The 26,969-nt window shown below is 37.0% G+C and overlaps 1 protein-coding gene across 3 annotated transcripts in view; it reads left to right on the top strand.

The window, feature by feature from the left end:
- Positions 1 to 26,969, top strand: part of LOC127972426 (roundabout homolog 2) — a 369,417-nt gene that overhangs the window by 274,859 nt on the left and 67,589 nt on the right. The window lies entirely within an intron of this gene.

The following is a 26,969-nucleotide window of genomic DNA, read 5'->3' as shown; positions in this document are numbered from 1 at the left end:
AGTGGAAGTACACTGTATTCCCAATAGTCCATTTAAAAGCAGAACAAAGTTAAATGGACTAGTTTTCTCAATCAGCAAGCATCTGAGTGGTTTCAGAAGTGCATGCTGGGACTATGGCGCATGGTTTAATGAATTTTAATCTAAAACCTAATAGATATAATCAGACTACGTAACTGATTATTTTACTCAAAAATGAATTGAATAAAAAGTATTTACATTTAAGATAATAAACTGGTAAATGAAAGTAAATTGGATTCAAATATTGTTTTGACCTGATATTACTGTATTAATAAATTGAAACATTTGACCACAGGATGCAGTGATGAACTGTGTAACTGTGACTGTGTAATAAATAATGCAGATGCAGTGACAACCTAAACAGACACAAATATGCTCACCTTTTATTTTCTATTATTACATTGTTTTCATTACAACTTCACATGAACTGCTGTAAGCTTCTGCGTTCAGCTGTCAAGATGCGAGACACCCAGAGTTGACTCTTCAGATGGCACGCTGTGACTTTTTATGAAATGTCGTACTCGTTTTATGTTCGCCAGCTTTGCTTTTCTCTGCAGTACAATATGGTGACATGCTGTGTCTAGCCGTAAATAATCTGCCTCACGGTAAGAGAAGGTAATTGTTCATTTTAATATTCTGGCCCTTGACAGATTCACAGTTTAGACTGTTGGCTGTGCAAACAGCAGTAACCAGAGAGAGAAAGAGAGAATAGGCTGGTAAATGAGGAAGATCCCTCTGTGTTTGGCGTTTGGCCGAGCTTCAAGACGTGTCTTTCACACGCCGATAGAGCTCTGACACTCTCTCATCTTACCTTAATGGAGGCCTTTCTGCTTTCCATTTCATTCCTGTTAAGATCTGTTGTGTGTGACGGTGCATTAACAAAAGGAACTCGCTCAAAAATGAATATCCATTTCCCATTTCCTTTGCTCAAATTCTGGCATGTTGACTTTTCCCTGTCGAACTTTACTGAAACACTAGCCTAATGCTTCTTTATTGCCTTTTTATGACAACTGCCACCTCTTCTTAACGAGAGCCAACTAGCCAATTACAGCACGGGGCCGTTGAGTGGCGAGTCCCTGATGGCGTTTGTGTTGGAGAGTGCTGTTATTGTTCATTAGGTGAAGGAGAGGAGCTCCTGCGCTAATGAGAAATGCACTGCAACCGAGCCACGTGTACCAACAGGACCACAATTCAGTTAATTAGAACATATTGCCTAATAATGTGTGGAGAGTCCCGAATAAATCTGATGTGCCCTTCCTGTCCACTTTTTCCTCTTTCTCGGTTTTTCTGCAACATGCTATGTTTGTTTGACCAGGCTTTGGGGGTTGGAGCGCAAGGTTTATAGAGAGTGTGCTGTGTGTTTTGGCAGATGGAGGACTTCTAAAAGGGAGGATAGTGCCAACAGGCTGCAGCAAAGAGAAAAAAAAGACCTTGTGTGCTTCTTTTTTGGTGTCTTCCTCTGTTTTTCTTCTGGTTTGTGGAATTCAGTGTAGATGAATGAAGCATCAGGTGTGAAACGTGACCGATCGCTCCCTAGGTTACAGCTCCACCCTTCTCGTCTCATGGACCCCCTCGTCATGGCTCTCCAAACAATAATTAGGCCGATCTCAAAGGACATGAACCGGTGGCTTTTCCTGGGGCTTTGCTTAGCAACCCACATGTGTTGTAAACACAGAGTGAAATATCACAGCCTCTGTTTTCATTGAGTCACTTGGATCCATCGTTACTTTGTGTTTTAGCTGCCAGTTGTAAAAAACAACTTTTTCTGTTATGTGGTAGCATTTGAAGTTCCTCATTGCCTGTTGATTTACTTATGAGAATTTCCTTCGGTTCCATGTGTTTTATAGGTGTGGAAGGACAACTGAACCTTCTTGAGTTTCTTATCCGTCAATGTTGCAGCACATTTTCTCAACTATTGATAGCATGGCAGAGTGAAGCCTTACCTAGACTCAAAACTAGCGAGAAATTGGTGCAACAGATTTTCTACACGCTTTGTGAAAAGCTCACCATTTCTCAGTTTACGTTTGCAGTGGAGACGCTTGGTCTTTGATGGATCAAACAGGCCGGCAGGACTCATTTATGAAATAAATGGAGAGGTGATTCACTTCCTCTGGAGACAACAGTATTTAGCACCGTCACCTGGGGCCGAGAGAGATAAAGAGCAAATGAGTGAGAGAGAGTGAAAGAGTTGCCCAAATGGACCCACCTAAACTCCACCATCCTTCATTTTGATGACTGGTGATTTAGGCATAGGAAGGGAGGGTGAGCTGGTGCCTGCTCACAGAGAGGCTTGGCCCAGAATTCCCATCATGATGAATAGAAGGTGTTTGGAGAAGAAAAAGAGACCTATAGCGATGGGGGGGTGCAAGTGAAGAGAGGGAATGGATAATAGATGATGAAGGGAACAAGATAGATGGATGGATGGATGGATGGATGGATGGATAGACAGATAGACAGATATGGAGTAAGTATGGAGGATCTGAGCAAGGAACGAACAAAGTGCTTCATTTTGAATGAAATGGCAACTTCAAGGTGTCAGTTTGAAGCGGTTGGTCCTGTAGCAGTGGGTGTTATGTGGGATTACGTCCAGTTAAGATGAATCAGTGTCTTTTTGCTCAAATTAGATCATCTGTACCATTCCCTCATGGGAGCCTTAGATAAACCTTAGAGTCCTTTGTGCTGCCCTTTTTATCTCACCCAGATTTTCAAAGCAAAAGGACGGATAGCTTGAACTCAATGTGCTGTTTTGGTTGCTTACTGGCTTAATGACTAATTAGAGGTGATGTACGGGTAATAATCTATATACATGCCTTAGTAATAACTGTGTTTTGATTGGTTGCACTTTGTTCATTCTCAGTGTATGCTATTAAAAGGTCTGTATGCTTTTATATTTATGTTTCAAACCCACACGTTCATATCGCACACACAGACACACACAAAGAATAATATTTCCATCTCCGTCTGTTGCCAAGGTAGCAAATGACAGGGTTGGCAGGGGAGAATTTGGTGTTCCCCCCCCGAAATGTTCAGTCCCCCTTTATTTGGGCCAATCAGACGCTTACCACCTCAGTCTGCATGCTACAGACGGTTCAGTCCTCGTGTAGCAACAGCCTTGAGCCTCAGGTACTTATTTGTTATTTGGACTTGATTGCATCAAAAGGCTTCATCTGTGAATTTCATCATGCCTACAATACTGATGGAGATGGAATCTGATTTGTCAAGGTCCAGAGTTGAATTGATGCATTCCTGTTTTTAATAACTCACGAAAATATTGAAATAAGCTTAAATAAACATCAGCGGCCTGCATTAAGTCGAGTGTTTTTAAAGGTCATGGATCATAGCTGGAATCGTTCCGCTGCTTAGATTTTTTTTTAGACCTCCCATTCTCTCAAATTAATGACTTTCCACAGTCATTGAAATGTTAAAGAGGTAAAACCGTTGAATAATTCCATCTCTAATGTGTTGTCCTGATGCCTAGGCCTGGCACTGGGACACGGCGTAAAAGTAAACCCTCTCCCTGATTAGATATTCACCCGGCTTCCTGATCGATCTCTCCTCAGCTGTTCCACGGGCCAGAGAGCACAGCACCGACCTGGACTGCCCTCTCAAATCCTTCCAGGGATTATTCTTCCAAAACATATTTTTTTCTATTCATTTACTTGTTTTTTTTTTTTTTTTTTCTCCTTTCGCTCAGTTTAACACATACAAAAATAGAGCATCTGATGTATACAAAGGGTCCAACTTGCAACTTTCTTTCAGTGTAGTATTTAGTTTTTATGTATTTAGGCTCTGCTGAATATCATATCACAAAATATGAATTTATTTGTGGTATCATTTTATATATACTTTGACTTTATTCTTTAGCCATTTTGATTTCTTAATAATATAATATTTTTTAAAAAATATATAAAAAATGGAAAATGTAATTTATAAAATGTATGTAGAATATAAAATAAATTCAAATTATTATTTTTTTTAAATGAATTGTATTTGTGTGTGTGTATATATATATATATATATATATATATATATATATATATATATATATATATATATATAAGGTATGTACATACGCATACATTTCTATATTTTTTTTTAACAAACAGCTAATGACTGTTTGCGTTTCTCTGTCACAGCTGAAGCACTTTGCCATCTAATCACTGTCCGGCTCATTTGAAACTCCTCAGCGTCTCCTTGTTGTGTCTCTGTTTGCTCCGTCTCCCTCTTCTGCTGTTCTAATGTCTTTCTGCATGAGCACTGAAGCTTTAAGTGCCGCTAATTGACAGCCATTAGCTTTGACCTCCATCCCTATTGTGTCTCTGTCTCTGTGTGGACAGGACAGTCTGTCCTGATAAGCAGATGTGGTTGAGATAGCATCCCCGTCCCGTCCACTGGCTGATGGCACAACCTTTGACCTTTAGGTCAGGATGGATTGACTTTGTAGACAGTCCATCGTTAGGGAGGAACATGTCATAGTTTCAAATGTGCCTACACCCCATTCCAGGTCCTCTGACTACATCTGTGATTTCTATTTGTCTTCATCTGTGTCGAGTTTAGCCAGAGTAAATGCACGGCTGACCTTTCTGAACCTGATGGCCCTTCAGTCACCCCTCCTGAAAACATTTCTCTGCTGCTTCCTCATAGAGAGATGTCTTAGTCATAGATTCACACCCAAGATTAGTTCGCAGTGGCTTGTATGAATGTATATGATGATGACAGATGGTGTGAAATCCGTTCAAGGAGCTCCTGACTCTGAGGGCCAGTTTATTTCACATCAGTTTGAGGTTATGAAATAACAGAGAGAGGCCCCGTTAATGGCTCTGTCAACACTTCAGGCCAGCGTATGTCTGTGTGAGACTCCTAGCGAGTGTGTTCCAGTACTTTTGTCCTCTCTTGAGAGATTTTGTATGTGTGTCGTATTACAAGACAGGCCTGTCTCTCTCATCAGTCCGTCAGTGAAATGACTGGCGGTGAAACAGTAGAATAAGTGTATCATCCTGTCATATAAGTCTGTCAGCACGAGTGAGGTAACGTTAACCCCATCTCTTATGTTCAAAAGCTTTTGGAGTTCATCTCGCACTGTCAAAACACGATGACCTAAAAACAGACTCGTTCTTTGAAAAATGGTCTGAGCTCGACCCACAGGGGCAGTGACATTGCGAGCATGAATGCACGCACACACACACGCACACACACACACACAAAAGAAAGTCAGCTTTGCTTTCGTGTTCATCTAAATGTTTCTTTGGCCCTGGTTCAGATTGTTTAGTGTACTTGGTTCCAGTAAATCTATTGATTGTAAGGCCTCTCAGAACAATGACTTGGCAGATCCCAGAGGTTTATTAATCTGAAGTGAGTCACGATTAATGTGAAGTATCTGTGGCGTTATACGTGCTGATGATGAAGTTATCGGGCATCATACTGCCTGTTGACTGTTTATTTAACTATTGACTTTTTTTTTTCAGTATCTTAAAAACATATTAATGTCTACAGTCTGATAACATTTTATTCAGCTCAAACTGTGCTACAATAAGATGTGAGCAGTAAACACACCTGGACCCTAGTGAATAAAAAATAAATATGAATCATAAAATATCTAATAAATATTTTATAAAAGAAAATGTATATTTTAAAATACAACTGAAAATAGTTATATATATTCATAAAATTAAAATATAATGTTAATATAAATTGTTTTTACATTATTTTTACAGTTTATCAGTGTATGTCATTCTAAAAAAAATTATTATTATTATTTATTTTATTTTTTTATTTATTTTTTTTTACAGTCAAATTTGTAATCTGTAATCTGGACGACAAAATCAATTCCCACCCTGACTTTTTTCCCACTGAACATTGTTTTTTCACTCAAAAAATTTCATTATCACATGTTCCTAAACCAAAATATTTTGCAGCAATTAACTAATAAAAATCTGTCATTTTACTGTTTGTCATCACAGTAGATCCTTTATATACTGTATAATGGTCTGCACAAACCAAAATGTCTATGATGGACATTTCAAATGAGCGTGTGTGCGTGCGTGTGCATGTGTTCAGAGAGAGGTCGGGCCCCTGAGGCCCCAGGGTTCTTTATGTGCAGACATCATGCTGCAGATCCGTCTATAGCACTCCGCTGTGCCATCTCACTCAGCACAGGCGTTATTGCAAGGATTACCCAGCGTGACATGGCAGGCTGTCTGTGATCAACTAGTCCTTCAAACACACACACACACATTACAGCCCTCCACTGTTCAAACTAATTCATCTTTCCTTGTCTTTTATTGTTTTGGTAGCTGTACCATGAAATGAGTAGCATGCAAATATATGACTGAAGCAGCTTTGCATGAAGAGCTACATTGATGCATCTGGACAAATCTGCCACACTTAAAAATAGATGAATGTCTCAACCGCAACATGTCGGAGTACTTTTGAACAGTAAATCTGTTGGTTCACCATTTGTAAACGAACAAAAATCTATAATGCAATGGCATTTAGCTCTTTTTAAGTCTGACTGACGGTGTTAAAATGCTCTGTGGTGCCACTAGCCTATATGTAGCTGTAGTAAATATTAACTGTGCATTTCACTATAGTCTTTACTATAACTTTGGGCATAAATTATAGATTTAACTCATGTTTTATATAGCCCAGTTTTAATATTGGAACACGATTATGTTTTAACTGCCAGCATTTTCATATGATCCATAAAATGACCCTAAATCCGACCCAGAAGCAGGAGAGATATGTTTATGATGGTTTTTCTGTCTCTTCTTCTGACACATTAAAGGTTAGCATCTACCGCTCCCCTGCCACCATGCTTAAACATGTAAAAGCCCCCCTTTACTTTCCGTTTGTGTATACATTTTAATTTTACTGTCGACCTTGATGTTCAGACTCTCAACAGAGAGCAGTATCGCACAGGGACTCGCATGAGTCATGGATGTCATCCAATAATACCAAAAGAAAATGACATCAATCTTATTTAGTGCTAAAAAACACATTAAAATGGTTATTGCTCGATAAATAGTCACTGTTCTCTGCATTTCGCCATCAGAAATGAAGAAGAACGAAAGTGTAGATGCAAAATGAGCCAAACAAAACGGACTGAGATAGAAGGACATTTCTAGTATTTTGAGTTCCCTCTGGATGAGTTTACTATAGTACCATTACAGTAAATTATATCTTTCAAATGTGTTTTATTTGATGCTATCAACAGTGCTGGGTAATAACTGAGGACATGTTATCTGGGTTACTTAATCAGATTCCCCAAATTAAGTACTTGTAATTAGAGGATATTACATTTTAAAGAGCTCATAATCAGATTGCAGTTACATTTTTATAGATTACATGATCACTGGCTGTAAATCATTCAAAACTATTTGTAATCCACCCAGCTCTAGCTGTCTACATATTGCAGCCACCAGGGGGCGACCTGCTGTGTGTGGAACAAAATTGCCTTTTCTAGGTCACTAATATGACTGGAGTCTTTATCGTGTGAGTGTGCTATTCTACTCTTCTTTAAGTGTCAAAATTTGCTTGGTTTGTTTTTCCTGGCAGTTGGTAGTAGCTTTGACGACTCCGTGTTTCATGTGAGCTGTTGCAGGTTGCATTGCCAGATGCTGGCAGCTGTATGATCTGTAGGGATAGTTGGGGTCTCATTAGCATGGACTGCACCCCTGCAAGGTTCACAAATCAAAAGAGCATAGAGAATGCATCCAAGCATGCAGAAACCGTGATTTGATCCAGTTACCCAGTCATTCAAGAGCATATTCGTCTTATAAATTAGAAACACATGGTGTTGGTTTCGATGTACATCTTGAAAATAGGGTTTCTTTGTTTGAAACCAATCGTTTTTACTTAAAATGAAAAATGACAGAGCTAAATGAATCAATTTTGGGCCTTCATCATATCCGTCATGACAAAATATGCTTGCATCAAATGGGTGTTGGAAACAGCTGACAGGTCCAATGTTGGAAGTGCCATTAAGTCAAATATGATCCAATTACAACTGAAGCTCATTGCCGAGTTGGCTTCATTAGCAACAGCTCGTCTAGCTCTTCCAGTTATTTTATATAATGCATTAATAAATCTCTCCTACGACATTTTAGTTTTTCTTCAGATTGAGATTTAATTAAAGAATGTAACTTTATTTAGTACTCTGTCATATTTTCCCTCTGAAAGATGCAGCAGATGTTAAAGACATCTGGGAATTGTAAGCATTTTAGCGGGAAACATCTCCAGACAAAGATGCTTGTTATTTGCATTAATATTAATTTGTTAATGCATCATTCAAAGCACAAAATCCCTTCTAAATTTTATGAAGGGGTTACAATCCCTAGTATATACTGCAGTATTAATGTAAACCAATCTGTAGTACATACACTGTAAGATTCATATTCTTTATTAGCATCTTGTCTCATTTTCAGGAAAAATCTTTAAACACATTTACACGATATGTGGAAGACCTTTTTATCATTAAAGTAGTGCTGTCAAATGATTCATCACAATTAATCGCATCCTAATTAAAAGTTTTTGCTTAGATAATGTATGTGTGTGTACTGTGCATATTTAAATTAAATGAAATTTAAATTAAATCTATGCATTAAGCAGATGCTTTTATCCAAAGCGACTTACAGTACCTTCAGGCTATCAATTTTTACCTATCATATGTTCGCGGTGGGAATAGAACCCCCAACTTTGATAGCTCAGTGCTCTACCAATTGAGCTACAGGAACACTTTTCCTGTTTTCCTGCATATTATGTATATATAAATACACACACATAAAGTGTATATTTAAAAAATATTTGCATGTATTTACATGTCTATATTTATATTCATATAATTTTTATTATATATAAATGTTTAATACATGAACATAGCATATTTTTATAAAATGTATACATGCATGTGTGTGTATTTCTATAATAAATATAGACAGTACAGATATAGATATATGTATATAAGGGGTGTAACGGTTCACAAAATTCACGGTTCGGTTCGATACGATACACTGATGTCACGGTTCGGTTCGGTTCGATACGTTTTAGATACAGCAAAATGTAAAAACATCTCAACTTTTCAGAATGCCGCAAGCGCACCGCGGGTCATGTGACAAGAACCAACCAATCAGCTTCATCCTTTCCCGTAACAACGTTGAGAGCTCAGCCAAGATGAAGGAACAGCTGATCATAGTTGTATATGGATTGCAATTTTGAAATAAATTTAGTAGCAGAGCTACTGCAAGCGATTTTTAGAGCTGCAAATCCATTTATCCTTCGCTGAAATTTCCGCGTCTCATGGAGAGTGCACGTCATTGTTGCTTAGCAAAGACAGACGCCTCATGAGCGCTTCTGCCCGAGCGCTTTGGAAATGAGGAGAAAGACGTGCTTAGCGTTTTCCACGCGTTTTTAGGAGCGATATGTGAACGGCCCCTAAGGCGCTCGCTCACTCAGCACGCGCTGAAGGCTCGTTGCAAAATGTCGAATGCATTTAACAGACCAGAAATATAAGATCCTAAAATAACCAACAGGTCTGGTGTTTGGGTTGGATTCCCTGTAAGCTATAGTGTCTAAATGCTGCAGGGATAGTTTTCTGCGTGCATGTTTCTCCTTTTTTTTCGTCTTTTCCCAGATAGTACTGACGCATATATCCCAGATATTCCCGCTGGTGTTTTTTTTTTTTTTTTTTTTGTATTCCCGCTGGTGTACCCTGTCATGTTGCAGATGCGACATACCGTTGTTTTTTTATCCACCACTCTCTTGCCATCACCATTATAGCTTAAAGGGAATCCAAAGTGCACCCAAACACCAGACCTGTTGGTTATTGGAGGATCTTCTCATTTCTAGTCTGTTAAACGCATTGGCTATTTTGCAACGAGCCTTCAGCGCGTACTGAGTGAGCGAGCGCCTGCTGAGTAGCCTAACATAAACATATAAGATGGTGTTTTTTTCTTCTTCGGGAGGTTCAGGGGCGTTGCCTGTTACGTTGTTTGGGTTATTGGGCTACCTTGTTGAACGCATATCATTATATTTCTCTCTCTCTTTTTTTTTTTTTTTTTTCAAATATAATTAAATACTCCAACGAACCGTTCGGTATACATAATGCGTACCGCGTACCGAACCGAAAGCGTCGTACCGAACGGTTCAATACGAATACGCGTATCGTTACACCCCTAATATATATATATATATATATATATATATATATATATATATATATATATATATATATATACATATATATATATATATACATATATATATATATATATATATATATATATATATATATATATATATATATATATATATATATATATATATATATATATATACTATGTAAACAAAAACTAATTTTGGATATGATTAATCGTGATTAATCGTTATTAATTGTTTGACAGCACTATAACAAATAAATAAAAAAGTATGGTTAATGCCTGAAATAAACTTTATTAAATATATAGGCTCTGAAAACAAGTTTTATTTATTTTTTAAAAATTATCTAATTTAAAGGATATTTATTATAGATGTTTACTGAAAAGTAAATGAGTCATAGCTGCGCAAACATTCTGAAACATTCTAGCAATCTAAGTTTGCGTAATTTCCTGAACCTTTTAGGCAGTGTACAGTATATTCAGCATAAAATGATTGCGTAAGGCCACAGCTGAGTGTTTGCACTTGGATTTTGTCAGAAAATCCAGATATTTGAGTCACCGTTCACCACGTGTGGACCGCTGACGGATATCTGGATTCCATCGAGATCCATCAGGATCTGCTCTCAGCCCCACTGTCGAGTGTTTAAGTGACTTAATACCTCTGAATCCTGTTTGATTTCATTAGCGTTGGTGAGGAGGGTTTTATATCATACATAATGGAAGGCAGCGAATGGGAGACAGACAGCGGGGAAGATTAGAAGGCGCTCTAATTGCAGTGTGCCTTACACCGGGCTTGGGATGGAACGAGGAATCGATCGGGAAGGAGAAGTAAGAGAGGAGGAATAATCATGAGATGGAAAAGGAGAGGAAGAGGTAGAGAGGCCCAGGCTCGTTACAGGAGGAATGATGTATTGATCGCGTCTGACAGGCTGGCGCAGAACGCATCGACCGTTTGCATGAGCGCGTGTGGGACGGAGGTGTGTTGGAGAATGTGCGGGTCACAAGGGCCTCTGCAAAGTATAATAATGCATTTTATGACATATCAGAAAAAGTCTGGACAAAATTGAATAATAAGAAAAATTATTTGCACGTCCAAAAAAAAAAAAAAAAAAAAGTTGAAAACTGGTCATAATTTTTTTTATGATTAGTGTAAATTTAATGCTTTTTTTTAAAATAAATTTTAGATATTTTTCCTGGATAAATTATTATATATATTATATATAATTATTATAGACTATATATTAATTCATATACATTTAACAATAACATCAATAATAATAATATGAATAATAATAATAATTTATAAATGTAATAAACTTAAATATTTATATATTTTTCTTTTTTTCTTCATTTTTTTATGTACAAATTTGATTTCATTTGTGTTGTCATATTTTTTTTCTTAATTCAATATAATTCTACAATTTTAAAATATATTTATATGTAATGAGCAGGTGTATCTAACCCTTGAGCTTACAATGTAGATGGGCAGGTTGAAAAAATAGGCAAAAGAAGGAAATATGTAAGAAGTGATAAAGTACCATGTTTTTAGACAAGTGCCGTTATATTGCAAGATCACAATATAAATACCATGATTTATAAATTTGATCTTACCATAGCGCACCATCACATAATAATAAAATACCATCAGTGCACCACAGTATGTTTTCATAAGGAATATAGATACATAGATATACTACTTTGCTGTAAGCAGGATGTGTTGTTAATCAATCGCATCCTTAAACTCTCAATATCACTGATGATCCAGAGAAGAATCCCTATCCTGATTGGATCGGTCTCTGGGAGCATTAGGACTATTACTTACACTTAACAGGAAGTGAGAAAGAGATAAATAGTGACATAGTGAGAGAGCTAATACATAAAGAGTGTAGTTCCACAGGAAGACTTGCAGGCCACATGCTCATCTATGAATGTTCCTCAATTGACTGGCTTTATAGTCAGGAATGGCACACTTCAGAAGCACAGAAGTGTGTGTAGGAGGAACTAACCGAGAGTTATGATCTGTTAGGAACACTTCACCGTCTCTTCTTGCCGAACACACTCATCTCCTGTGACTCCCCAGCTAATTGATTGCCTCATGTTAATTGAAGGCAGGCCTGAGTGGATTCTGTTAATGGAGGGTGAATCGTGTTGGCCTGACAATAAATTGCAGACCTGCTGCAGAGTGATCGGGCAGAAGAGGCCATGGCATTGACGGAGTGTTTGCGTCTGGAATATTTTATTTCAGCGGGGATAGGAATTTCTGAAATAGTCTTTATGCTCCTATAATCGCAAAAATGAGATTGATGGAAAGGTGTCCATATAAATGAGGACTGCGAAAGCATGCGGATATATCCCATTAGAGAAGCTGTGGAATCTGGCTGAAAAACTCCCGCTCTGTAATCCGGATCGATGTCTGTCTCCGTTTCGTGTCCGGCACCGCGGCACGGCAGCCTATTTGCATTTATCCAAGGTAACTGCCGGCATTAATCACACCCACGTTTACAAAACGTCCTCAGCCATGAACTGATTATGGTAATCTCTGTGCGTTTGAAACCCCCCAAAAGGCGCCTTCAACCACGGGTTCTTTCGGACAACTTAAGCGACTTCAATTGGAATTGGAATTCAAAGCTGGAATTAGCCAGCGTAATGGTTTGTTGCTTAGCGGGACGGGCTAAAACTACATGTCCCAGGTGAACGACAGCTCTTCTGGGAGCGTATTGATGTAAAACATGTCACAATTACCTGCCTCCGTGGCCACCCCTGCCGAGAATACTAACAGGGATGCTGTCAGGAAGCCGTCACAACAGGGTCACAGGTTTCTGGGACTCTTTTTCATCTCCTTCACTCACTCCCCCCACCAGCTTGAGAATGTCACCGTCGTCCTTTCCGAGACCGGACCCGTTTTTTCCCCATGAATTATTCAGCGGAAGGACCGGGGGCTTGTCCGGGTCAGCGGCTATCAAAAGAGCCTCGGCTCTGAAAACCATAAAGCCTCTGTTTCGCCTCTGTTCGGTCTAAATCAAGCCTGAATAATAATAGCCACCTTTGAAGATTGATTAAACTTGTTTCACCGCTTCATTGAGGCTGTGGAGCTGCCATCTTTAAAAAAAAAAAAAATGTAGTTGTGTTAAATTTCTGCTTCAGTTTTTTCCTGATCAGGGAGCCCACACTGAGACGGAGGCAGGGCCATGTAAAAGAGTCACGGGTGGGTTGAGGCAATCTCCAAATTGAACGAAAGCTCCCTTTTTTTTTACCCTTCAGTTTTCCAAGATGGATTTTTTGCTGTTGGTTCCACTTCTACTGCAGTCAAATGGTTGTTATGAAAAATCAAACTTCATATCCCCCGTTTTCTCTGAGTGCAGTCATTCAAGACATTAGACAGGCTTGCAAATGCAAGAAAATGGTTTTGGGAAATGGCATGGCAGGAAAAATGACTTTTCCACCAACACAATAGATCTCAACTTCCACCCTTCACTGCAACTCAGCATTCAATTCCCCCCTCAGGGAACAAAGACTAGCTAGATTTGACTCGGATTTGAAGTCCTGTATTTATATATATATTTATACATTTTTAATATTTATTTAAGTTTTTTCTGCTCATCAAGACTGCATTTATTTGATCAAAATACAGAAAAAAACTGTGATATTGTGTATATTTATACAATAAGCATTTACTTTTTTCTGTTTTCTGAATACTTGCTATGTTATGATCAAGTAAATTATATATGTATATAAAGTATTAATTTATAATATTATGTAAAATTATTAAATAGTAATGCACTGAATGCACTAAGTCACTTTGGATAAAAGTGTCTGCTAAATTCATAAATGTAATTAAATTTAATTAAATTTTATTTAAAATTTTATTTAATAATACAAATTATTATTATATTCAGTAGAATTTCAGTTGCTTTATATTTATGCATAAAGGTGTTTCAATATATTTTGTATATTAGCTACTTTTTGCTGTATTCAAATAAATAAAATAATAATAATAATAAATATATATAATAACACCTTTGTAAGTACCAGCTGATAGTGGATAGATTCACATGAACTTGGTGATGAAGGTTACACTGTTTTTGTTGAGGTGTGGACTCCAGGTCTCATCCTGACACTGATACCAGCAAAGACTTCAAACAGCAGCTGTGAAAAAAAGCTCTACCTTCTTCCAAATCTTTCTCTCCCTCTATTTTTTGACTTTATTTGTTTTTATTTTTTGGCAAAGGCAGCAGCTATGTTCACTTCTGCTGAGAGATGAAGCGATAGGTGGAGTGGGAGAACGGTTGCCACTCATCCGCCCTGCGCTCTTTCATGTTTCCGTCAGAAACTGAGGCGTTTGAAGCAGAAGCAATGTGAGACTGTTTTCCGAAAGTCCCGAGATACGTCTGATTGAAGCATTAGAAATTCTGCTGACTTTGACTAAACCTTAATACAAAGAGACTTTTTTTCGCAATATGATTAAGCGCTTTAAAGTTGCTCTGCCAACCTTTTCAGAGATTTCAGCCCTGACTGATGGATTTGCCGTGGTGAGAGATCGACTGAACAGTAGAAAGGACATGCGCAGAAATGAGAAGTCAGAGGTGGAACGGTGGCTGTTTTTATCAGTGTCGCTCTGTCTGCAGAAACGCCGGGTTCTCGCTCTGGTGCCCCGTATTGAGGGTTATCTGGATATCTGCGAGTAGCAGATAACACACTGACACTAATTGGGTTTTACGGCAGTCCAGCAATGGAGATTCATTACCCTGGGGAACCAGAGGCCCAGTTGGCCACCACTCATGCACAATTCCTCCTCTTTTCTAGCGGTGATGTGTGTTTGTGTCTCTTGTCTCTTGCTTATCTTTCCCACTGCGCTGCTCAAACTCTCCAGCCTTCAAAAAGTCCTGAAGAGCAGAGCCAGAACAATCATGTGGTTGTTCCTCTGCGTTCTCGTGAAATTGTCTTATTCTAACATCGCCCTTCTAAACGTCACCCCATCGCCCTGCTTTCAAATGTTGAAATGGACAATTTAAAATTTCATTACATCATGCTGGCCTTTCCATGACCTGGAAACAATCAGACTCTCTGGGTCACAGTCTGACCTTTGGCCTTCAGATTCAATATGTTTTAAGCTCCTGGTATCTCATATCTTTGTCATAATAGTGTTAGTATTTATTTCTAATTTTTGACCAAACATTTAAAATGTTATTTTTATGTAATTTTATATACCATTGTGTATATTTCAATAGCAAATATTTAAAATATTTAAATATAACAATAGTTACAAATAAATATTTAACAATAAAATGTTTAATTGTAATGTTTGTGCTTTTCGTTTGTATGTATAGTGATATATTGTAAATGTATATAAAATATTAAAAGGCCTGTAACACTAGCTTTCTCTTTTCTTTTTTTTTATTCTATCTACTTGTTTTCTTTTTGTAATATGTAATGTGTATGAAGTATATACACATACAGTACAGCATGTATTTATAAAAGTTTAATATAAATGTAAGAGATAAAAATATATGTAAATATAGTAATACTATATTTAAAAAAATTATTATTACATATAAGTACAAGATATAATATTTTGACAATCATTTCATTTTGATATTTCATTTTAAGTAATTTTTTAATAGTTTAGTTTTATTGTTCTAAATGACCAAAATTCTAAAAGATAAATATGGAAAGAAATTGTGTTATAAATGTAAAATATGAATATCTTAAACTGAAAGTAACTTATTAGTTAACCCTAAAAGGGGCAACATATCCTCTGGGGGATACAAACTGTTGTTCAGCATTAGCTTATTAGGTTTATGTAAAAATGTTATGCATTATATTTTTGTAATCGGTCTCTAAATGTTTGTACTGTATCTCAGGGGATATGTCTCCTTTTTAAGGGGTATAAATCAAGGTATAAAACATAAATATAGACTCTGTGATTTTCTGGCTTGTGTTTTAGAGAATCAAATCTTTTTATAATCTTGACAAAACACATATCGTTGGAAAGTTCTGACAGTCAAGGTGACAGAAAATTATTAATTTAATGGGACATAAAACTGCATCAGAAGAATTCTTTAGTTTGGGTGTCAACCCAGTAGTTATTTTTAGTGTAGTGCCCAAACAAAATCTCATAGGACTCATAATCTTTGTGATGTCAACTTCAAATTTGGAACATAACTTGGTTAGACATATGGCTTTGATTTCATAGAAATTTTAGAGTGCACCATATTTTATAAAATATTTATTTTATATGCAAGAAAATAAAAAAATAATATACTACATTATGTTGACTGTAAAAATATGCTATGTGTCTTGTATGTCTATGTATGTACTGAAAATATAACATTTCAACTTTTCACATTAACCACAGAAGGGCTCTTCGATTTTTCTCACCCCATCTCCTCTTCAGAGTGAATGCTCAGTCTGTCAGCCACAGTCATGAAGGTCATTAGCGCTGGAAGAGAATGAGATGATGATGAAAAGTAATGATGCTAAATAACAGACCCCTGTCAGCAGATAATGAGAGATCACTCTAACTGTCTCATTCTGATTGTGGTAACCTCTACTGCTCAAGTTTTATTGTATACCCTCCTCTCTTTACAGATTCTGAGATATTTACTTTCCAAGGCGGAAACATACACACTTTCATATCGTGGTCAAGTCTGGCTTTATTGAATTATCGCTAACAGTGGGTAGATTAGTATTGATGTGGTGTTTTTCAGTGGCTGATGTTAATAGCACTCTATAGGAGGTCACTAACTAAATCGGTTCTGCCATTTAATAATAATGTGGAATCTGAAAATGAGGAAAAGCCTTCTGAATTCAGAAATGCTCGGATACGCGACTCAGCAGGAAGTTCTTAGCGGGCGGTGGTTGGAAATGTGCTTTTCTGGTACAATTGCTCGAGCTACAATAAATACATACGATGAGATAAGCTGGCATGGAAAAGCATTATACCTGTGGCTCATCCAGAATTTAGTTAGTAAATAAATGACATGGTCTGTTCCACAGGTTATGGTCTTATAATGGTCAAGACCTGCTCATTTAGATAGCTAACTGACATTTAAATTGACCATCCACTGTCTATTTTGTATTTATGTGTTGTTAAGGGTGGATTTATTACAAAAATATTTAAATATTGTTTGAATATACAGGAAGAAAAATTGTAGAAATTTTGTAGACTATTCAATCTTAAACTTTTTAAAGAATTTATTTATATATATTAATATTTCTTTAAAGATTTAACTGTACTAATCTGACATCACAACCCAGTGAATATTAAAAACTAAATTGTATTTAAAATGTTTAATGTTTAAATTATTTTTGTCTTCATGTTTGTTTATTTGACCCTTTTTTGTCCTTGCAGAAATGAAAGTGGTGCTTTTAAAAGGTAACATTTTATCAGAACACTGAAAGCAAAAACTGTGTTTGCAACCCATTTTACTTCTGTAATGTCATGTATTTCCAAGTAAAACAAGGTAGCACCTGATTTTATCAAGATTGATTGGATCATTGGCATAAAAGTAGGCTTTACAAACCAGAATGGAATCTGGTGGCTGGATGTGTAAAAAGTCAGAATTTCAGATGTAGACCATTTTTTTTTTTTCAAAGCTAACAAATACATTTTTCATCCGAATAATGTGCATTGATAGACTGTTCACAATATTACCATTAAAATGCTAAGGGAAAGTTATTTATCCAGAAATTAAAATTATATATTTTACTTTATTCCAGACCTGTATGAGATTCTTCTAAAAGTTCCTGGCCTTAATTGAATTTCATACTTTTTTTCTCCATACTATGAAAATCAATGGAAACCAGCAACTGTCTGGTTACCAGCATTCTTTAAAAAATTTATATTCGTGTGTGTTCAGCAGAAGAAATTAATTTATACAGGTTTGCAAAAACACGAGGTTGAGCAAGCAATGTCTGAAATTTATTTTTTTAAGAAAGCAAATAGAGTCCATCATGGACCAATGTCTGCAATGCAGTTGAGCCTTTTCCAGAAATGGATGCTTGCAAGTTTTTAGAGGGCACCCTGCTGCATTTGCATGACAAAATAAGTGAACAAACTGCCAGGCACACACATTTCAGCACCGCAGGGGGGCTGTTTCACAGCTAAACTCTGAATCAGACCATTCTTTCACATCTGACTGATGGTTCTCCCTAAAACATGTTTTGGAACTTGATCCGCTGCTGTATACAAAGAGCAGTGGCACTCTGAAAGCGATAGAAGATCCGTTCCCACTGCATTGCGGCATCCAGCCAATTACAGCCAGACAAACACAATTACCTCCCGCAGTCTGTGATGCAATTAACAGCAAGAGCATCGTACAAATGACTCAGGGTGGCGTGGAAAGGGTCGTATGAGGCTTTGTCTCAGCATGCATGTTTATCTCTACTTTGTTGAACAGTTCAGACCCAGGCTAATTGTATAGAAAGCAGGCCAGATCTCTCCAAGGACTGTGAGAAACCGTTGCAGACAGAGAAAGAAACATCTGTTAAGAAGGCACCAGGTGTGTTTTGATGTGCAGCTCTACAAGGATGTGCAGGTTTATATAAGCTGTTCTGACAATAAGACTTCAGGCTTTTGTTGGATGTGATGCAAAACAAGAGATAGAGCTCCGTCACTGTGCTGAAATAATGTTCTTCTGTTTTCCATCTTAACTCTCTGTGCATGTGTGTGAGTTTGATGAGCTGTGGCTAATGTTGAAAAGATGCTGAGTTTGCAAACGTAGCAATGAATTTATTTCAAGTGTTTAGTTGTAAAGGGTTAGCAGTGCACTGTCTGTTTTCTTTCTCTCTTTTGCTTTGGTTCATTTAAGCTGGAGGTCCATTAATCTCATCCTCCGATGCTACACACACATGCAACTCGACCACAAATGACTGCAGAAAGATGCTTCGAATGTTCACATATCGCATTTCCCCATCTAACTCATTTTTTTTCAGACACACACACACACCGCTTCTTTCCATCTATTCATGGCACATACTGCTGTAAAGGTCATCAGCATATCCAGTGTAATTTTCACTCTTCCTCTCCTGTTAAGATCCATAAAACCATCAATAAATCATTTTTAACGTCAGTGTGAGAGCTGAGAGCTGACTTAGATTTAACACCAGACCCCTGTAAGTTCTCTCTCTCTCTCTCTCTCTCTCTCTCTCTCGCTCTTTCAAACACACACACACTCACACACAGTGTGACTTGCCAATGCAAAGGTTATTTTATTAATATTAAAGAAGTATTCATTAAAAAGTGGATGGATGGATGGATGGATGGATAGATCACTGTATAGACAAATACACAGTAGATAGGTAATGTCATTGTGAGTTGAACACACATACACATATACATCTACACTCCCTCAGATGCTCGGCGCCGGTTCATTAATGTGGCGTCTCCAGCAGAGAGTTTAATTAAACGAGGGACGCAACTGATATGAGACACCTTTTCACAAACCACCATCGACTTCAATTAACTGCAGCAAAGCATTAAAGTAGAAGACTGCAATCAGTGCAAACGATACAGATTCTCTTTCAGCCCCATTGTGTCTGTGCATATGGATGTGCGTGTTGCACATAAGTGAAACTGTTAGCCTGAATGACGCTCTATTGAACACCAGCATTAGGCCTCTTCGCGGAGCTCCACTGTGGGGCTCATGTTACGTTTCTAAGGTCAGTCTACAATGTCAAATCCTGAAGCTTCAGGGTTTGTTTCTTAAAGGGATAGTTCATGCAAGAATTTAAATAGGCTTTGTTTCTTCCTCAGATTTTGAGAAATGTACAATTGCATCACATGGAGTATGGACTCATATTTTGGCTGGAAGCAAAGGTTTAAAATTAAAACACCTTATGGATGGATTAGTTTCTTATAAACATGCAGCTTTTCATTTCACGAGACATTAATTGATGGAGTAGAGTGGTGTGGATTCCTTGTGGATTAATGTGATGTTTTTATCAGCTGGTTGGACTCTCATTCTGACGGTACCCATTCACCGCAGAGGATCCTTTGGTGAGCAACTGGTGTAATGCTTAATTTCTACAAATCTGTTCAGATAAACAAACAAACTCATCTACATCTTGAATGGCCTGAGGGTGTGTAAATACTCAGCATGTTTTTATTTTTGTGTGAAATATTCCTTTAATTAAAGATGACGAAATAAATTAATTTTAGATATGTTATGGGAAATTCACATTTATTTTGCATAAAAGCATGAATGTTATTTTTAGTAGATTTTATTCAGTGCTATTTAATGGGAAAATCCTTAATAAAAAGCATACAAGACGTAGCTAATTAAATTTCTCTCTTACTGAATGTAGCTCACACCTGCTGTTACTGTATTGAAATGTTGTGTTTGCTTGTGTGAATGTGTTTTCACTACGCAGCTGGCTTCTGTCACACCCAGCAGAGTTTGCGTCACAGTGCATCACTTCCACGTGAATGAATCCCACCAAAACACATTCCATGAAAAAAGTCCAAGCATGATGCAAACATAGCTAATATGTCATTTTTTTTTACCGTATGCTATACCTTGTCTTCTTACAACTGTTCCTTTAGGGATGGAGAGAAGCTTTGAAAGGAAGAAAAAGAGATTGATTTCCCATTTCAAGTCTAAACCCCAGTCATCTGAAGTGACATGTCTCTGCTAAAACACATGCAGGCAGAGGGAAAATCCAAAAGGCAGCCATGCTGAAATTACCTCTGACCCACAAAGAAATATATATACATAGAGAGAGAGAGAGAGAGAGAGTATAAATTGACCACAGCTCTGATTCTATGACAGAGTTCCCCAAGGACGTTTTTCATGACGTTTCCCTATATCTTAACTAACTAATTAAAGAGCAGGAGAAAGGATGGAGCAGAGGGAGATCTCAGGAAAGCCATCTCCTCAGTCCCATAAAAATAGACCAAATGAAGAGTTCAGCATCTTCATGAAGTGATGGAGATCTTTGATATCTGTGGAATTAGGAGCAGCCCTCATTTTATTAATCTTTCCCTCTTTCTCGCTTGCTCTCTCCCTTGGAAGTTCGTGTGAATCCGAAGCGTGTAGAAATAGTAGTTGAGCTTTGAAGGAGGAAGAGGGTTTGGGTTTTGATCAGGCGTTCGCTGTAGCAGGTTTCTCCTCTTCAAAACTCAGGAGTTGTTCATTATGGTGGATCAAGCTCACTGTACGGCTGCTGGAGCTTTCTTTCGAACATGTGGGTGGCTTTTGAAGTGCCTGACGTTCTGCGGTGTGTGTGGATCACGCTGTTCACAGCTGGAAAACCAGTTTAGTCCAGTATAAGTTTCCATGGCCAGGCTGGTTATGGTGATTAGTGCTGGTCCAGCTCGCATGCCTCTGCTGCTCACCAGTAAAGCATCTCATTTTCTCTGATTATTTACTCTTGACCCTGATTTTTTTCTCTCTCTCTTTTTTTATTATTTCCTCTTCTTTGCCTCCTTCTCTCAAAACTGTATGTTTGTATGTATGTATGTATGTATGTATGTTTTGTTTGTTGAAGACAAAATAAAATGTTTAGTGATATATTGACACTGCTCATTTTCGAACTTTCGATTGCTGTTTCTCAAACAAAGCTAATGTGTGGCATTAGAAGACTTTGTATTTATTTGATTTGATTTTTATTATGATGATAGATAGACGAGACAGATGGGCTAATAGATGGACAGACAGACAGATAAATAGGGATGGATGAATGGATGGATAGATCCACTGGGTCTCTCTTCCCTGCATCTGGTCAGGGTGTTATTTTAACACCGGAAGATGGAGACATTTGGCATCTCTTAGACCCTGAAGTGCCTCCTTACATGTTTTTTTGGAAGGAAATGTGTCTTTAGTTATGAGGGGTGTTTAATTACCAAGTCACAGTGAAAATTAGCCACCTAGTGTCTGTGTGTATTATGCAAATGAATGCTGTTTTCAGTTACAATTAAGTGATTAGAGTCATTCTCCTTTTTTTATCCCGTTCCCTCGTCATTCCTGTCTCCTTCTCCCCGTCTTCCTCGTTTTGTCTTTGCTTTTCAGCAATATCACAGTAATGAAGCTATTACTTTGAGTGAATTTTAATGAGTTTTTAGCTAACATTTTAATGAGCTATACATTACCATAGAGCCTGGGATTAGGCTAAATTGAATTTGGGAAGTGCATGTAGAGGACAGAGCAACGAGCAGAGAGGTTCATTAAGAGTTAATTATATTGTTTGTGATGAGCCTGTTTTCCGGAGCCAAGGGTCCAGTCGGAGGTGTTTGCATGGGGCGGAAGTCATTAGCGGGTTGGCTAGCGGCAGACTTGTTAACGGTGGAGGTGTGGCTTTTGAAGGTCAGAGGTGTTCGATTGCCAGTACATACACCTCCATTTGACCTTCGGTTTTATTTTATTTTTATTAAGCTACTTATACAGTAATTGCTACTATTTTTACATGTGCACTGAAACAAATTCGGTTTAGCAACTATTTAGACTCAGAAATTGCTAATGAATTTCACAAACAATTACAGAGAAATAGCAAGTAGAACAAATATTTTCCTGTAAAACACTCCAATTCTTTTATTCACTTAAAGAAAATACAGCGTATAGAAACACATTGCTAATTTGTTCACTTTTTGCAACTTTTCTTATACGTTTAAGAAAGAATAGTTCACATAAAAAAATTAAATGATAGATAGATAGATAGATAGATAGATAGATAGATAGATAGATAGATAGATAGATAGATAGATAGATAGATAGATAGATAGATAGAAGGCTAAAAGTGGTATTTTCTTATTTAAAGTATGGTAAGTAAAACAGTTTTGATTGAGTAAACAATGCTTGAAGCATCATAGGTGAACTGTCCCTTTAAGGAGCATAAACCCTGACAGACTCTTAGTTTTTTTTTTTTTTTTTCTTCTCTGCTCTACATATAAAACATGTTTGTACATGAATGGACAGTTAAAAAGTGCTGTGACAGAGATTCTCAGTGGCTTTTGTACTAGAGAGAATAGCGAGTGTGTCTGTGGGATAGAGGCAGTAATGTTTGTACAGCTGTTGATGCTACGCTAGTATTTATAGCGTTTAGAGGAGGAGGGTGAAGATGATGATGTTGATGAAAGCAAAATGTGTGTGTGTGTGTGGGTGTGTGTTTCTGGAGGGCTTTATTTGGAGTGTGAGGGTGTATTGATGGGGTTTGCTGGGGTCACTGGGGCTCGAGCTCATAACAGGACTGATATACCCTGCAAACAAATGGAACAGCTTTGTTACCCACTATGGACTGGGACACATTTTCACATTATTCTTGCCTGTAACTCTCTCTCTCACACACACACACAGAGAGAGGCATGTATACACACAGAGCCAGGGGCAGCGTGGAGAAAAATAAAAAAAAAGCTATTTCTCTCAAAGTGACATGTTTACACTCTTTCATGCGAGAGCCACATCAGACACAGCATCAACTTTAGTGAACACTTTTGAGAGGCACTCAAATGAAATGCTATCACTGCTTATAGCATGCTGGGAAAACACTTGTCTGTCCACAGTAGTTTTCTGTACTTCTCTCTCTCGCTCTCTCTCTCTCTCTCTCTCTCTCTCTCGATCAGTATGTTGTTGTTATAAAATGCAGTAGGAGTGTGATATTGCTCTAGGCCAGTTCTGTGCTGTAATCCCACTGCGTTCTGACCTTTGCTGGCTCTGATGCAGACACAAGCTAGCAGCACTGCAGTGCATGATGGGTACAAATATTGTACAAAAAATATTGTTATATTATATTATTAACATTTCATGTATTATTTTTACACTGATTCATTTTTTATTTAATGTAAAATATTTTATTTAATCATTTACAACTTGGAATTTATATCTGTTTAATCATACAATTTTTTTTATTCAATTATATAATTTTAATAAAAATATTTTTATTATGGATGGATGAGGTTAACTATAAAAATGACAATTATAAAACTATTTTAAGATTACAAAAAACTTTTTGAAAATGTTTATCTTATAAAATTCAAAATGTTATATAATATATGATTAAAACTATGCATGTGTATGTGTGAATAACAGTGTACAGTCACTGTCGGGGGTGGGATGGGTCGGGATGGGTTCTAAATTTGCAGTTGCTTTTTGTTTTATACTACTGTTCCCAGAATGTCATGTTTTCTCACTTTCTTTCCAAACATGAAAAAACGCCAGTCTGCCTTCTCTGCAGAATGCAATACATCCGCTCAACCAATCACAGCTCACCGTTCCATATATTGTAAACAGCAGTGGTGGTTCCACTTTACTAGTAGTTTTAACGCCATATAAACATGATTGAACATCTCATGCCTCGTGTTATCACTCAATCAGTGTTTCTGCTGCGCAAAGACGTCAATAAAATGGCTTCTAAGCAATATGTCACGTAACACCACACTTACCTCAGGAAAAAAACATATTAGGTTGCCATAAACTCCTTAGTCAGAAATAAACTGTGAGTGAGGCATTTTGCTTAATTATATGAACCATATAACATGTGTATTATATTTTTTTTACTGTTCTTTAATGTTTAATTTGTTTCATCAAATTTTTATAACAACCACCATTTAAATGTTTATATAAAAAATAATAATAATAATGAATTGAAGTAGAAATAATAATATGTAACTAACTTTATAACCCTTGGTTAATATGATCAAAGGCGGCTGTGAAAATTAATCTGCATTGTTAATCCTTTTATTTGAAAAAAAAAAAAATCACAAAAATGTATCCTTTCACTGGATAATACGAATTTAAAATGGGGGGAAATGTCTTTATGAAATAAATGTTTTTCTCTAATACAACATTGAGAACAATTAACGGCACCCTTTTATTCAATACTTTTTGAAAACTTAATTTGACAGTGTAACAGCTCAAAATTTTCTTATCTGCTGATATTGTTGGCCATGATTGTAGATCTAAAATAATCAATATTGAATTTAATTGAATCGAATTGGTAGTTGTATCGAATCACAAGCTTGCATTAATAAATAAATATATAAATAATTGTGATTAATAATTTGACAGTGCTTCTTAAGCAATTTTACAGTTAAGTTAACATATTTTTAAGAAAATTGTAGTCAAAGCTTTACTAAACAGCAAATTAGCATGATCGCACAATTCCAAAACAACGCAGATGGGCATGGAAAGGTGGCTGAGGGTGATTTACTAAAAATGCGCAAAATAAAGAACACAGATGCAACATCTAATTTTTACATATCAAACAACGCAATATACCAAGCGCATCACAAAATTTGCATAGTCGCAAATAAAGAAGTAAAAGTACACTGAAAAGAACCGATGGCCAAAAAATAAAGGGTTGCAAGAAGTTTTGATAGAACTAACCTTTGATATCAAACTTTACTAAGTCTCATTGCATGGTTAATTTGAATACTCTGCTCCCATAAATTTTACGTCTGAAAGGGTAAGGTCAGGCACAAAAATAACTGCATCCATGCCTTTTCATCGCCAATTCCTCACCGTGCATATTTAGTAAAACCTGACAGTACTATTTGGATTCCAAAAGGCCCATAAACAATAAATGTTTCAACTATAAAGCAGCGATACTTCACGTAAGTCATATAAGAGCTTTTTAGGCTGTAGTACAAGGATTTGTTGTTTTTTAGTTGTTAAGGTGCCAAATATATTGCTTAAAAAATAAATAAAGAAAAGACACTGGAATATCAGGCCCTGTAATTGCCTTTGGCATTGACTATATCTGACAACTCCAAACACACTTAAGTACAAAGTAGCATCTGTCCATTTTTAAATGATCCTCTTGGCTTCCTTCCACTGCATCATCTCCTGTTACACTTTTCCACCACAAACCCTTAACTTCACTCCAAAAGTTTTGAAATCTAGCCAAAGAAACTGCAAAGTTGCCAATGTAGCCCAAAAAACACCCCCTCCACCTCTACCAGCCGTCCTCCAGGAGGAAGAGGAGGAGGGTGGCGGAGGAATATTCGGCAGATAAGCCTCTCCTTTAGCCTCCAGCCTGACAGACAGATGCTGCTCTCGCTAGCATGCGGGGGAGGAGACGAACAATACATAAATATTAATCAGATGGAAGATCGAGAGGCTCATCGCACCCGGAGAGAGAGAGAGAAAGAGAGATGTAAGAGAGCTGAAAGTCGAGGCTTTTGGAAGGATGAAAATGTAATTATGCGTATTGAATGTCTGTATACGACCTGAGGCCAGAAAAAGTCGTGAAGTTAAGAAATGTAAAACTACACATGCACAGCGCTTTGTCTTTCTTTACAGCGTTATTCTCATTTGAACAATTCACTAACACTAAGTATTAAACTTCAGCATGTAACTTGCCTTTGAGTGATGTCTGAAATCAGGCCGTTTGTTGAGGAGAGGTGTGCTGTTACTTTTTCAAACAATTGAAAATAAAAAAAGTCACAGACTTGCGTTGAAGGACCGGAGCTGTATCTAAGAGACCAGAATATCATGCAGACTTGTTAGTGTGCAACAGCCTAGCAACCGTCCACAATGCCCTAGCAACTGCACTGCCTAGCATTAGAAACTGCTTGAAACACCTTAGCAACTCTATGGCATGTTTAATGCAGGGATGTACCACTGACACTGTAATCTGAAAATATAAAAATCTATTAGTTTGTATAATAATAATAATTATTATTATTATTATTATTATTAATTATTATTTATTTTGACAAAATTAAACGTTATTTGTAGAAATATTTTCTACATTTCTCTTTACTGTCAGTGTGTAAATGATTTCATAAAATAAAATAGCATCAACTGTGAGTGCTAATAAACATAATAATAATAATTATTATTATTATTATTATTATTATTATTATTA

The sequence above is a fragment of the Carassius gibelio genome, chromosome B15, assembly GCF_023724105.1.
Source record: "Carassius gibelio isolate Cgi1373 ecotype wild population from Czech Republic chromosome B15, carGib1.2-hapl.c, whole genome shotgun sequence".
NCBI classification, from domain to species: Eukaryota; Metazoa; Chordata; class Actinopteri; order Cypriniformes; family Cyprinidae; genus Carassius; species Carassius gibelio.
Note: the sequence above shows the minus strand (reverse complement) of the source record. Positions and strands in the feature narration are given on the sequence as shown.